The 13,983-nt window shown below is 42.5% G+C and overlaps 1 protein-coding gene across 4 annotated transcripts in view; it reads right to left on the reverse strand.

The window, feature by feature from the left end:
- Positions 1 to 3,408: 3,408 nt before the first annotated feature.
- Positions 3,409 to 13,983, reverse strand: part of LOC147678793 (uncharacterized) — a 59,592-nt gene continuing 49,017 nt past the window's right edge. For all 4 annotated transcript variants that reach the window (XM_086946251.1, XM_086946250.1, XM_086946248.1 and 1 more), the window contains 2 exons: positions 5,094 to 5,172; positions 3,409 to 4,950 (listed from right to left, as the gene is read on the reverse strand). The gene's annotated coding sequence lies outside the window, so the exon portion shown is untranslated. The remainder of the gene's footprint in view (positions 4,951 to 5,093; positions 5,173 to 13,983) is intronic.

The raw sequence follows: 13,983 nt of genomic DNA on the forward strand, positions 1-13,983 counted from the left end.
AAGACACCCAGCAGAGGAGACTGCAGAGCACTGACTTGGCCAAAGCCCTACCGGCCTGTCTGCAGTTTCAAGAGATCCTGCCCAAAAAGTGACCTTGTCCTGCAACCATCGACCCCCAGAAGGCCTGGGAGGACAGACTGTCTTCAACAAAGACTGGATCTCCCGTGAACAGCAGCTCTGTTCGAAAGAATATCCAAAGCAGACACTTCAAGCCTGCTGAAGACTAAAACTTGACACCTGAAACCACCACTGCACCAGTTGCCTACAGCCCGAGTGGCCTACTGTCTCAGTAAGGTTCCCCAGCGCTCCAGAGTGTGAGTCCACCTAGTTGACCCCTCCAGGACTCCCGATGTCGCCTGCAGCCTCTGCCCACTAAAGAAGAGGACCTCAGGTGCAAATACGTCCCGAGCCCGCCTACTTACCTACCCAGCTGTTGATTCCTCCCAGAAGACTTTCTGGACAGAGCCTGCTGCCCAAACCTAAAACTGGCCACTCCCGCTGTGGATGCACCTTGTGTGCGGAATAAGAACTCCCCCTTTACCCTGAGCTAAACCCTAGGAGCTTTGCTCCCACATCCTAGTGGCATGCACGTGAGCAGCCACCAACTGGAGGCCTCCTATGCCCCATTAGATAACATTGGGCCTCAGCACTCTATGCCCTAGTGCTGATGAGGGTGCTCTTTGAGTGTATCCTTGACCCTGGGGGAAACCATATTCTAACTCCTGAAAACCAAGTACTTACCTCTAAACCGATAACGTAATTTCCTCCCATAGGATTGCATTGACTGCTTTTCTGTGAAATATGTTCTAAGTGTGGAGTTGGAAAATTGTATGAATCCTTAAACTGTGCTTACAAAACCGGACTTAAGTTTTAGTTAGAAAATGTCAGTGTGATATCTAGTAGAAAAAGTAATCTAAAAAGTAACAGTAATTGCATAGTAACTGAAAAGGTATTTCACCTGATTCTGAATAATTGACCTACCCGTTACATACAACAGCATTTGACTGTATTATTCCTGCAACATATTAGTTCACTTACCTGCACCAGGCCTGGCTTGGTTATAGAAATAGAATACAACTAAATATTTTTATACAAAACAAATAAGTCTGAGTGTGTGGCAACATTTCTTACCTGTGTGTGCAATAAATGCTTAACACTACCCTCTGATAAAGCCTTACTGCTCACCCACACAACCACAGAGAGCAAGGCATTATCTACTTCAATCTCTGTGAGCCTTTGAGGATCCAGCGGACTATGTATATACTCTACCACAGTAAGGTATAGTGTCTGCAAAGCCAGCTCCCAACAGGGTTTGGTTATTTTCAAAGTTATTATAGATCTTTTCAATTTTGTGGTTGAAGTAGTTTGAGAGGTTGTCATGACTGGCTCTTTCCTTACCAGCTGTCTGCAATATTTTTTTGAAGACGCAAAGTTCTTCCATGTACCAGGCCTGTTAGTTCTGCAAGATTTGAGGGTTTTCACAAAAGCCAGAGCATCAGCACAATTAGAGCTACTCGGCACACTTAAGTTTCCAATATTTTCTGCTCTAGTTCCAGCTGTGTGGGTGGGATGGTTGATGCACGCTTGGCTTTTAGCGTGGTGATTTTGAAATGGATGTGGAGGTCAGTCCATGTATGTGGGGTGGCAGCGGATTCTGTTGTCAAAGGTTAAGATTCAGAAACAATGGTGAGTCCTCCAGGTTTCTTGAGGTGGGTCTGGCAAACAATTCAATATCCTGCTGGGATGTTCACAGCAATGTTGGGGCAGATTTCCATTAGAAAGCGGACTGGTGAGCGGTCTTGAGAAAGTGCAAAATTTCGATAGTGTGCTTTTTGAGTGAGCAGTGGGTGTTGAACATTCTTGTGAGAGTTCGCTGAAGGTTAGGTATGGTGTTTGGTGAGGTTGTGAGAGCGATGTGGGGTACAGGGATCATGTGATGAAGTTGCTGCAGGTGGAGTGGGAGCAAGAGAAAGGTCCTACTGTGCTGTGGGTTGCAGTGCGGTAGCAGCAGGTGGACTGGCATCCTGTGTTGAGCGAGTGCACAGTCGCTACAACGTAGCAGCTGAGAGTGATCCAACAGAGAATTGCAGCGCTGGGTGCGGTCCAGGAGCAGCCAGACTTCCCATTGGTGCTCCGGCACCAACCATTTAGTAGGTCCTGGGAGAGGAGCACAGAGGGGCAGTGGGCAGGGCAGCACAGGGAAAAAGCATTAGATGCTGGAAAGCAAGTAACTAGTGGGTAGGAGGGAAAACGCACTGGTGTGGGGAGGGCAAGCTGTGAGGTAAAGATGGAACAGTCAAAGGCACAGAAGTATGACAAATATATGACAAAGAATCACAAAACCAAGGGATAAGAGAGAAAAGAATCACAAAACCAAGGGACAAGAGCAAGAAACGAGGCACAAAACCAAGGGACAAGAGAAAGAAAAGAGGCGCAAAATCATGGGACAAGAGCGAGAAAAGAGGCGCACCACCAAGGGACAAGAGTGAGAAACGAGGCACAAAACCAAGGGACAAGAGCGAGAAACGAGGCACAAAACCAAGGGAAAAGAGACAACTGCAATGGAAAAGAGGCGCAACTGCAATGACTGGGAGCGAAAGCGCCACAAAAGTAAAAGCAAAGAGTGAAAGAACAGAGGTGGTGAGAAAGAAAACAGCACAGATGCCATAGGGTGCAAAAGCGAGGCAGACAGAGCAAGAAATCGTGCGAGAGACAAGGAGTGTGGGGAGATAGAGGGGCAGTGGGGAAGAGCGATACAGGTCCTTGAGGAGCAAGGACAGGTCCGAAAAGGACTGACTGGTCAGAGGACCAGCCCCAGTTAATAGGTTGGGGAACAGGGGCATAATCACTGCGTTCAGCTGAGTTTCTCTTGTTCGCATCAAACGGTCAGCTATGAGGCACTGGCCAAATGCACAGAAATCAAGATCAGATTGTTTGTCAAGTTTTAGTATAATGTGAGTAATCAATAAAGTTGTAGCAGATCAGGTAAAATGATGAGATCAGCACTGGTAGTGAGCTTAGAGGGCAAGGGAGTATGAAAAGTTAAGTCCAAGGAAAAGCATAGTGGAACAAAAGGTGGGCAGTGAGTACAGAGATATGCATCCCTATGGAATAGTCTCAAGATTACACTAGAGGAATCAGGCACTGCATAAATATGCTCAGGGGTCTGCATCTGAAATTATTTGAAGCATAAGTGGGAGATGGAGCTGTGGCTGGTGGATAGCAGGGGAGTGGGGGGGAGCAAAAGACCTGACTGAAAACTGGATATGGGGGTGTGTGAGCGAGACAACAAAACCTACTACAACACAGGCATGCATTGCCAAATAGCACACAAACATCCAGTCTAAGTGGAAACTAGTTATTTTAGTAAAATCTATCATGGCAATAACAAGAACCAAACACATGAAAAACTTGCAATAACTTTAATAGAGTAAACGTGTTAGAACTAGAATGTACACATGACGTTGCATCTTGCCATCACAAACGTATAACACTATATTATTTAAAAAATACAATAACCGTAGCATGAGTCCAACCCAAATGAACATTTTAAGAGGCAAAACACAACACCCCTCCCTATTCCAAAGAGTATTACAGGAAAACAATCAACTATCGGACATGGGAAAAACTGGGCACAAATGCTTTACCTTTTCGGAGCACGATCTTTAATTATGTGCGCTTGGAGCTTAAGCCTGCTGTGGAGAAACTATGAGGAAGGGCACTCCGGCAATAAAAATAAAAAAAATGGAAGATTCTCTAAACAGTAATGCTTTGACAGGTTCTCATAACTCCATCAGTAATTAAAAAGGTTGAACGTCTTAGCCAGCTGGTCAAGAACACAAGTAAAGTCAGAAGTAAAACTAATCTTTTAAATCCTCCGGCTTCACTGGAGATCACCGGTGAGATGGCATCTATAACTACCTTAGATAAGGAAGCATGGTCAACATTATGCATGTCCTTCCTCCAAGGCAAAAAATTGTCAAAAATATCTTCAAGTCGCAGGAGCTTTAGAATGCTCTTTAAGAGGCGTTTAATATTAGCAACTTTACAAATTTCAAAACCAAATCTTTTTTGACCAAAAGTGCTTTCGCAGCATGGCCAAATTTAGATTGATCAGTTCCTAACGCATCAGGGTATAAAACCACTGCCGGTGAAAAGCAATAGGCAAAGTGCAACACTAGCTTTGGAGAGTGGTTTAAAGGGGAAGCCTTCGGAGCTTTTAAGTCACTAATGTATTACACAGGTGTCAATATTCAAGGGTTTAACACGTTTAGGTAAAGCAGGTCACAGCTGATGTTTCACCAGCGCTTCGGATTAGTGGTAGGTCAAAGAGGACAAACTTACTAAATTACCACTCCAGTGTATGGAGTGGAATGTTTAAATTATATAAATCGATAATCGTATACATGTTTTGTAAGGGTTGAGATGAACCATAACTGCATCGTTGCCGACCAGCTCAGAACATTCCTGCAACCCAGAGCCCAAAAGAATATTCAGCTGTCCTGTGATGTTTTATTCATAAATAGGGCGTGACAGAAAGTGGAGAATGAATGTTTGGCCTCCACAACCATCCCAACCCCAAAGCAAGACGTTCTGAGCACACATGCAGCAAAAACCAGAAAGGGAGGCAAAAGGAGCAACTCAAGGTCACCAGAATAAAGAGACCGAAGCAAACCGCATTTATTCACAAAACTTCGGTCACATTATATCTTCTGCTCTGTAACTTGAAACTCTTTATATTGCTGGCATTACAATCAGGTCCAAAGTCCTGCTCTCTGAAGGCCCCATCAGAGGCAATGTGTACATGTTGTGTCATGGGTTTCACAGTAGTTCTCCCAAAGCACTAATCTTTATGGGCTTTGGTGTGGTCCTCTTTAGTTCTTCTCTGAGATTAATCTTGGCAGTGGAGTTTGACTGATCTTCGTAGGGGTCAGAGCATACGAAAAGAGGCTGCAGAACAAAGAACATAAGAAAGGGTCACATGAAAGATGAGGCAGAGGCAAGGTCATTAAGAAAGGGTCACATGAAAGATGAGGCACAGGCAAGGTCATTATGCCCAGCTGTAAGTAGTGGTAGACTTGCAGAAGACTTACCTGAGTGCCGTCCTCTCTTGCACAACCTCTACATGGCAGCCAACAGATCTCCATTTTCAGCCTGAAGGTACTGCGTTCACTAGACAATAAAAACATGACATCATGGTATGTGTGTCAAAAGGAGTGTGTGTTTTTTGTGAACGCACATCCACGAATCAAGAGCTCATTGCCAAGGTTGTACCACAAGCTTGGCGCTGTAATCTTTGGGTGATTCTCTTGGAGGATCTCACTGCGATAGGTGCAGGCTGTCAGCAGTGTTCTTCAGGTTGACAACTGGTTGGGATACCACTAAGGGTAGTTGGGGAAGATCATGGTATCTCTTTCTCTTGTTCAAAGCACGCTAAAGTGCAGAGCTTTGGGTATGTGATTTACTAATAGTCCCACATATTTGTGATCACTGCAAACGCCTTATTCCTACACCTGTCTTAACAATACTCCCTACAGATATAGGCATTGTGGAGACTAAAACTCTTGTGTCTGGTGCTTAATCTCAACATGTCATGCAAATATGGTGGTTTCACATGCATAAACTTAGTCGGATGGGGTGGGGGCACTTTTGAAAATCAGCTATAGTTCAATAGAAGACCATGTTTACTAAATGGTTACGGTCTGTGGGTATCCTGACAAACCAATGTTTGTACCACATCCCACTGGTGCAGCTATTAAAAGAGCTCTGCGTGGATACATCATATGTAGCACCCCCCATTGCTGTCAAAAGGTAGGCCCTGGTTTTGATTCCTTGAGAAAAAAAACATTGACAAATCCTGCTGCTCCCCTGATTGGAGAATCAGCACATGCTTGCTGAAAGAGGGTCAAAGGTTGGATGAATGAGTGGGAGCAAGAAGATGGGCGCACACGCCGCAACCAGGGTGCAAACTCCACAAGCATGAATAAAGGGATGATTTTGGGGGGGGGGGGGCTTGGAGACACGTATATCCTGGCCGCTGTATTACAAGTGCATTATACTCTGCAACATTTGTATAGGATACTAGTCATGCTGGTGATGGAGAATTCCCTCTGCCAAACTAACTCAGGCCCCAGGTTAGTAAAGTGAATCCAGGATTAGTCTGAAGTTGAGTCGCGTGTGAGAAAGCAATCACCTTGAAAGCAATCACAGCAACAGCCAGAGAACACAAATGTGTGAGACATTAAAGAGTCAGAGCTGCACATGCACAGAAGATACCTAGACTATTAGCACAGCTGCAGCACGCAGAGTCCACGCTGACATCTGTGCACAAAGTTACAGCCTCAGCCCGTGGTTACGCCATTTATATGTTTCTCACACTACACTTCATTGGTTTAACACTCATGAAATTGGCTAATTGTCTTTTCCCTGCCATTTCATTAGTAGGGTAAGAAGGACAAGGTGCAATTTTTAATTCTAAAATAAAAATTCACAAGACAAAGTAAACCGGTGAAGCAGTGTGAAGACACCGCCATTGTGCTACACTTTGACAAGCAACACCTGCATGTACAGATGCACTGGGGCAACTTTCTCACATGCTACAGCTTCGTAGTGCCCCTGGAGTAAAGAGAAGCCGATTTGATAAATGAAAAAAAAGCCCGTTTGATAAAGCTTACTCCTCTAGAACCCTGGTTTAAAGCTGCGCAATGGTAGGGATAGGAGTAACAACCTCCCCTCCTACCTAGACAGGAGCACTGACTCTCAGAACAAGACTCAGCAGGTCTGAAAACATCACTTGACAAGGCTGTGCTCAAGCCACGTGGATAACAAGAGTAAACAAAGGTGTGCAGCACCACCACAGGCCATTCACTAGGGTTAACAGGCCCTGCCCATCCAAGAGGCCAACATTTCAGCATTCAGACGAGTTGAAAAGGAGTCTACGTGGAGACAACACCAGCCCCCGAACACAGGGTTGAGAACTTACATAAGTATCAGCAACATCTTAAAGAATGGAGAAGCCTACTCGCATGGAAGAGGACTAGAGAGCTTTCCTCTGACTGAGTGCAGCAATGGGCTGGTCATGTAGGGTGCACGCTTGTGGTCTGTTCCAACATCTAATAATTCAGTTTTAGATCCCACCATTAGGTAGCAGGACAGCACCCATAAGAGCCCAGAGGTAAGAGTATTTATCAAGGCCTGCTATTAGATTAGGAGTTCTATTGAATTGTCTTCTCCTAGAATACTGCCCTATCGCAAACAACGTTTCATGTACTTATCTGGCATGGAAGAGTTTGAGCATATGGGTGTTCACCATGATTTACGGTTTTCATGTCAAGCCCTTCTAAAGCAGACTGGTCTCTTTAGATTACTTAATATACATACACCATATCCCTTAGAATCAGTCATGGATCTGGTTCTTCTGGACCTAATTTGGACCTGCATGCGTTAGTGAGTCTGGGTAACTCATGTACATAGTGAAGGAATCCTAACCTAAGGAGATGGCAGACAAAGCCTCTGAATCAAAGCTAGAGACTTCCAGTGCTGTATTGCGTGGATGGACAAATCATACATTCACATGTAAACAAGGATTACATTGAGCAGCAGGTTCTTACTTATTGGAATGTGCAAGGGCCTTTACTGATAACTGGGTCTCGATTTATTCTCTCCTGGCCGATCACTTGTGCTCAGAAGAACTACAGGAAAAATGAAAGCAATTTTAGGGTTGCTGCAGGTTTTAGGCGACCCGCTCCAATGTGCCGGAGGCGGCAGAAGGTGCGTGGAAGGCATTAGTAAACTAAGCAAGTGCTGCATCGAACGCAACTTCAATTACAAGCACAAAAGTCTGAGTTTGCTATTGGTAAAGCGTTCTTGGAGAACACTCCTGAGGTGAAGTTAGTGATCACTATTAAAAAGCTCCAGACTGGACAGAATGATCTGCAGCTATGCCATGAATTTGACCAAGAGAAAGCACTATTGCCACCAGCTGGGCTGGCAATGAAGTGAATCTTGTGTTGGATGAGATGGCCCAACTCAAATCATTTCATGCATCAATGATATCCCAACAAACCGAGACCCTGAAGTTCTACCGACAGCAATCACAGTGTGGAGTCCAAAAGGGCATCAATGGTGTAATGTCAATTAGTGTTTTTTCTCCTTTACATGGGTACAAGATGATTAGATTCTGCAGCTTGTGTAAAATGTGATTAGATTGCACATTTGTAAACATATTATACCAACATAGCTCGATGACAATGTATTCCAGCCATATCACACTGGGTAACCAGTCCCTGCAATTAATCAACATAGGGTAATAGCCGACAAAGTCACTTGAAATATTCAAGAGATGCATGTAGTCTTGCGACCTTTCACTGTTGTGGACTGCATGATCAGTAAGTCTAGCGGCAAAGTAACACACAGGTTGCTACACAATACAAGATGTACGCATACATACAAAACACTACAGGAGTTTTCTTAACAATATAATCATCCAAACACAAGAGTGAGGGAGAAAAACAGTAGTTATAATTTTAAATCACATTTATTCTTTTTTACATGCAGAGTGTAAAATGTTCATAAGAAATAATTTTTAAGTGGACATGTAGGGCTGGTATGGTGAGGGGTGAAATTGTAGGTGCAGGACAAGTGGTTAAATATTTTTGTTTTCAGTATCCTCCTAAAATGAAGATCTTTACACCAGACTTTAGGAACAGAGATGCACATCAGAGAACAGGTCCAGAAAGAGGGTGATGTGGCTCCGTGAGAATTACATTTCCTAGTCCGAAGTCTTAGATTGTCTTTAATCATGAGGTTTTTCTTTTTCCTCCAGATATTTTCAAAGATGAAGTGAGCCAGGAAAGCGTGTCGAAGTGTGCTGAAGAATATAGAGGCTTGTCAGGATTTAATGTTTTTTTCTTTTATATAATGTAAGTGTTGAAGCAGAATGTAAAATAGCTCTGAGGTATGACTGAAGCTCTTGAAAGACTGGCTACAGTAGGATGTCTGTAGTCCTGCAAGATATTAGTGAAGACCATACCACTCAGCAGAAGCCTTCTGGTGAAGCAAAAGAGAGGGGAGTGTGTGTGTGTGTGTTTCTTTTTTTCAACAGATCAGTGAGGTTCTGGTATTCTTTAGTGAGTGTTCAATACTAGAGCTCAAGCATAAATGTTTGTTTAGTTCAGCCAAAAGCCCAGATATTTTACCATGGGTGAGACTAGGAATTCTGAGGAAAATCCTTTATTTTTTTAATTGAGTTGTGGATATTATCATAAATTCAGTTGATTATGGATTGAGTTTAAGAACATTTGTCAACATACATGTTTGTTTATTTGTTAGCTATGTTTTTATTATACATTAATCTTCAATGGAGGATTTTTCAATAGAGAACGGAGTAGGGCTTGCATATCGGACTCAAGAGGTAAGAATCCTCCATCAAGATTTTCAGATTCCGTTTACAAGCAAACCAACGTAGGAGAGAGGATGAAGACATGGGGAATGAAAAAAGTGACCAAGCCATGGTCGAAGAGAGTTCCCCATTCGGATATTCACACCCTGAATTTCACGTGCGTCTTGAGGATGGCTAAAAGTTTACTTTGGAAAACTTAGCGACGGCCACCAACGGTCTAGAAAAGGGAGTCCAAGGTCACTTGTGTAAGTTTGTACGTGTGTGCTTATGTGGAAGATTGAATAGTGCTGATCAAGCTATATACCATTAAGTGTTGTGCAAGTGTGAGATGTTACACGAGATTGAGCAGTAGGATAAGAGCCAGCGCAGCTTCAGTGCAGAGGGAGTTTGGCGAGTTGCAGGTTGGAAGGTAGATTGTAGGCTAGAGTAGAAGAAGTGGACTTACAACTAGGTCAATCATGGTTTCAACTGGGAAAGAAGAACACAATCAGGAAATCCCATCAGGAGGCTCATGAAGGCAGGATTAAATGGACATTTAAAAACCTTGTGAAAGAGAACCATATGTGGGTGAGAAAAGCTTGAAAATAACTAGAATAGAGTTTGCATACGCTGTTCACTTGCTGTCAGCAACTGTTTGACTTCGGCATTTCAGTGTGCCCATCTACACGTTGCCTTGTGCTAGCATGCACATACAGCACCAGCACGCAAGCCATGCTGAGGCCTTGGATACGATTTGTACGTCTAGGTACAGAGTAGGAGACAAAAACGTAATTGCGTTAGACTGTAGCGACTGATGATTATGCGTACATCGCTTAGGACGGCCAGAGATGCTCACATTGGAGAAAAATGATGGAGACTGGAGAACAACATTTGGGAGAAAGGTGCGGAGACTAGCAGTTTGAGCTCACTAAACTCCCTTCTAATTTAAAAAAATCAAGCACAGCAGTTGGAAGATAGAAATACCAGCGACTCTAGGTGTAGGAATCACTGCCCAACAATGATTGAGATTAAGGGGAAGTCTATTGATTGTCCAAAGAAGAAGCCCAGGCTGATCTCAGGGAAAGCACGAGCTATAAAAACTTGCTCCAAATTTGGATAAAAAAAAATAAATGGAAGTCTAGTTTAATGGTACATTTTCCATGGATACAGTAAGGTTTAAAAAATGAAACAAGGAAACACCTTACAAACCTGATAGAACAGCTCCTAGCCTAATGAATTTGCTGCAGAGCTTTCTGTATGGACTATAAACATCCTCAACAGAAGGTTCTGTAAAGGTCTGAAACAAGTAAGGAAATTAGCAAGAGCATGCATGTTACAACAGAACATGAGTTGACTAGAATAGTGCTCTTAGAGCAATCTTATAAACCCAGACATCTCAGCCTTTACACCAGTTTGTCCCTAAAGAGGGAAACAGTCTTACACTCACAGTTAAAACCAGCTCTGTTGATATATTATGAAAATGCGGAATTACCTTTTTCAGTAATCCGCTTAACTATAGTTTACATATAGGGGAGTATCCCAAAAACTAAAATTCTGCCCACTTTGAAAGAAAACTAATGACACAAATGAGAAACCCTAAGCCGGACACTTCCGACATTAGTTCTCTTCATCTGCACATACTCTGATCTATACATTCATCTATTCCAGGATTTCTCCCCAAAAATGATTCATAGACATGAATTTTTTTGGTACAACCTAAAAAGAAACACTGAGGCAATGGATCAATTACAACTCAAATACCGCACAATCACCTTCACGATCAATGTGATGGAAAAAAAACCCTACCTTTTTAGAACGAATTGCTCACTTGAACAATAAACAAATAGAGATCTTTACTCGCCAGCCACAAATGGAACAACTTATTACATTAGCGTAATTTTCATCAAGAATAAAATAAATCCAATTTAACTTTATCCTTATCAGGACTTAATATGTTTCTATCTAATCCAGAAATAGGATAAAAGAAAGCCATAAGCACTAAGTTTTGAAACAAACAAAAAAATACAAAAGATTTATTAAAACTGGACACTAAACAAAAGAAAATATGGCAATTGTCTAGGTTTTCAACACAGCACTAAAAATAATGTACTCTGACCAATACTTCAAAAACCACTCTTCCATAACATTTTCAGAACAATATTTTGTCTATCAAAAAGTAAAAATTGTACAACCAAAATAATGCAAATCGCTCAAAACAAACTTCAAATTAAACAGCAAAAAAAAAAGTGTTGAAATCCCAGGCCACAATCATGGGTGCTGGAATGCTAAATGACATGGCAATGAAAAGTAAATCCATACTTTTGAAAACAAATTTAAACCCCATGACAGTATAGCAGCATCTGTCTCCAAAGAATTGTCTCTTGGGGGAGGTGGTGAAACCCCAAGGGCATTCGATTCCCTATAACTTTACCCAGCTTGCACTGTTTTGGCCAAAAGGCAAGTGGCCATTGGTAAGATGGGCACTCAAGTACTGCTGGGGTCTACTTGGCTGCGGGAGGAGACGAATATGCATCTTTCCCATACTGAAGCAGGTACCTTGAATATGATCATATGGGGGAGGGCAACTCAATACATTTACTGCCGAAGATGTTGCTACCTCGGAGGATGGCTCCAACGAGGAAGTATGATTTTAGTGCACTTTATGCAGCTGTATCATAATTTGTGACTGCCAAGTGTGCCATTAATGTATTATTCACTGTATCTCGATGACTTGGCTTTGATGTGCCACTGCAGCCTTGCAGGTTGCGTATCTGCTACATATGTTTAGCCGTGTGCAGTGTTGCTTTTGACTGTACCGACGGGATATGAGACTGGTATATTCATTCCTATTTAAGATTGGGGCCATTTACTCCTTGCGCTTTGTTTTTGTTCTGCTAGACAAAAATAAATTAAAGTTTAAAAAAGAAAAGGCACGACAGATCTACTTGTGGCACTGTCAACTTCACATATTTGCTTAAATGCCCTTGCAGCAAAATATTTGCTGGTATGACAGAAAAATCAACAATTGTTTAAACGGAAAACAAATGCAACACAAGTTTAAAAAAACGAGAAACCAGTGGTGTTTTAAACAAAACAAAAAAAAACAGAAATTAACCAGTTCCAACACTACCTTGGGCCCCACCATGCACTGCTTATGAAATCAAGTTACATCACTCACATGTTCTATGACATAATTTATGACATCACTGATCACACAGTTGCTTTTTGCACACTCCCACTGGCTGAGAGCGAGATCAGCTCCGTTTCCCTGCTTGCAACAGTGCAGGCAGGGAAGCCGAACACAAGTCGGATCCAAGTTGGAGATTTAAAAATGCTTCCCCCCCAAGACTGGAGCGAAGACGTTTCTCTACCGCGATGGTATGGGCATAAAAACGGGATAGGCTACTCTGGCCACAGTAGCTGAGGCAGCCCCCTGGGTATCGGGTCCTGGGGCCACAGTCTCAGGCCGGGGTGCAGTGTTGCACACTGAAGCTTTTAATTGAAGTACCGGCCCTGGGGATGTAGTCCCCACTGTTTTAAGGATCAGGGAGGGGGTCAGTTGATCTCCCCCCCTGTTTTTTTTTAATACAGCCCAGGGGATAAGGTCCCTGGGCCTCCTCAGGCTTGGGGGCCTAAGTCCCCGAGTCCTGTAACGGATGCCAGCAAAATTCCTGATGTTGATGGCAGCCAATCAGAGTGCTCACTCAGGAGTCTGGCTCCTAGGGGGGCGAATTGGCCAAACTAGGAAAAAAAAGCTCCTTGCGCCAAATGGAAACTCCATTTTGTCAACATTTCTGATCTTTAACCCTAGGAATAAGTTTGGTTATTATCATTTGTGTCCATGGTCAATTTTATGTAGGATCTACAACAAAGATGTTAAAAACAAGTTGGAAAGAACATTAACGTGCCTTGTTCAGTAATAGTACACCATCCTGTTGCCTATCATTTTTGGACTTTTCATGAGATGAAGGATTTGTGCAATATTAAAATTTTGAAGATCAGAGAAGTTGTATGTGATAGAAGAGGTGGTGACAATAAAGAATTTAAGGAAGTGTAAAGCACGCTGGATCAATACATTGAAATTGGTTGATTTTAGTCTTAATGTGGATAAAGAGCTGCACACTTTCCCAGTTGACAAAGTTGCGGTGACACTTGGAGGTTACTGTAATGTGGTCCCGACTTGTGGATAGCAGGATTGTGCAGCAGTGTACGGTAGGAAACATGTGTAGATGTTTAATGAATAGTTTGAATCAAAGCGTATATTTGCATATTGTCATGGTTGAGGCATTAATATTGATATTGAGTACTAACTGATCGAGGTAGTGTGTTAGAATAATGCTGGGGTGAACGATCAAGTGTACGTTAGAAATAGATGAATCGGCCAACAGCAATTAAAGCATAATGGGAAAGAGATGGCCAATCTGGGTGGGAGTTCAAATCTCTACTCGTACATTATTTTAATAAAAAAATTATATATATGTATATATACATATACACATACATATATATTCAAAAATGGAGTTGATGTCTGTCATAACTTTTTGAACATCAAATGATTATTGATAAAGGGGATGAGGACATGTTTATTTAAGAAATAGTTGATT

Source organism: Lissotriton vulgaris, chromosome 12 (genome assembly GCF_964263255.1).
Source record: "Lissotriton vulgaris chromosome 12, aLisVul1.2, whole genome shotgun sequence".
Taxonomy (NCBI): Eukaryota; Metazoa; Chordata; class Amphibia; order Caudata; family Salamandridae; genus Lissotriton; species Lissotriton vulgaris.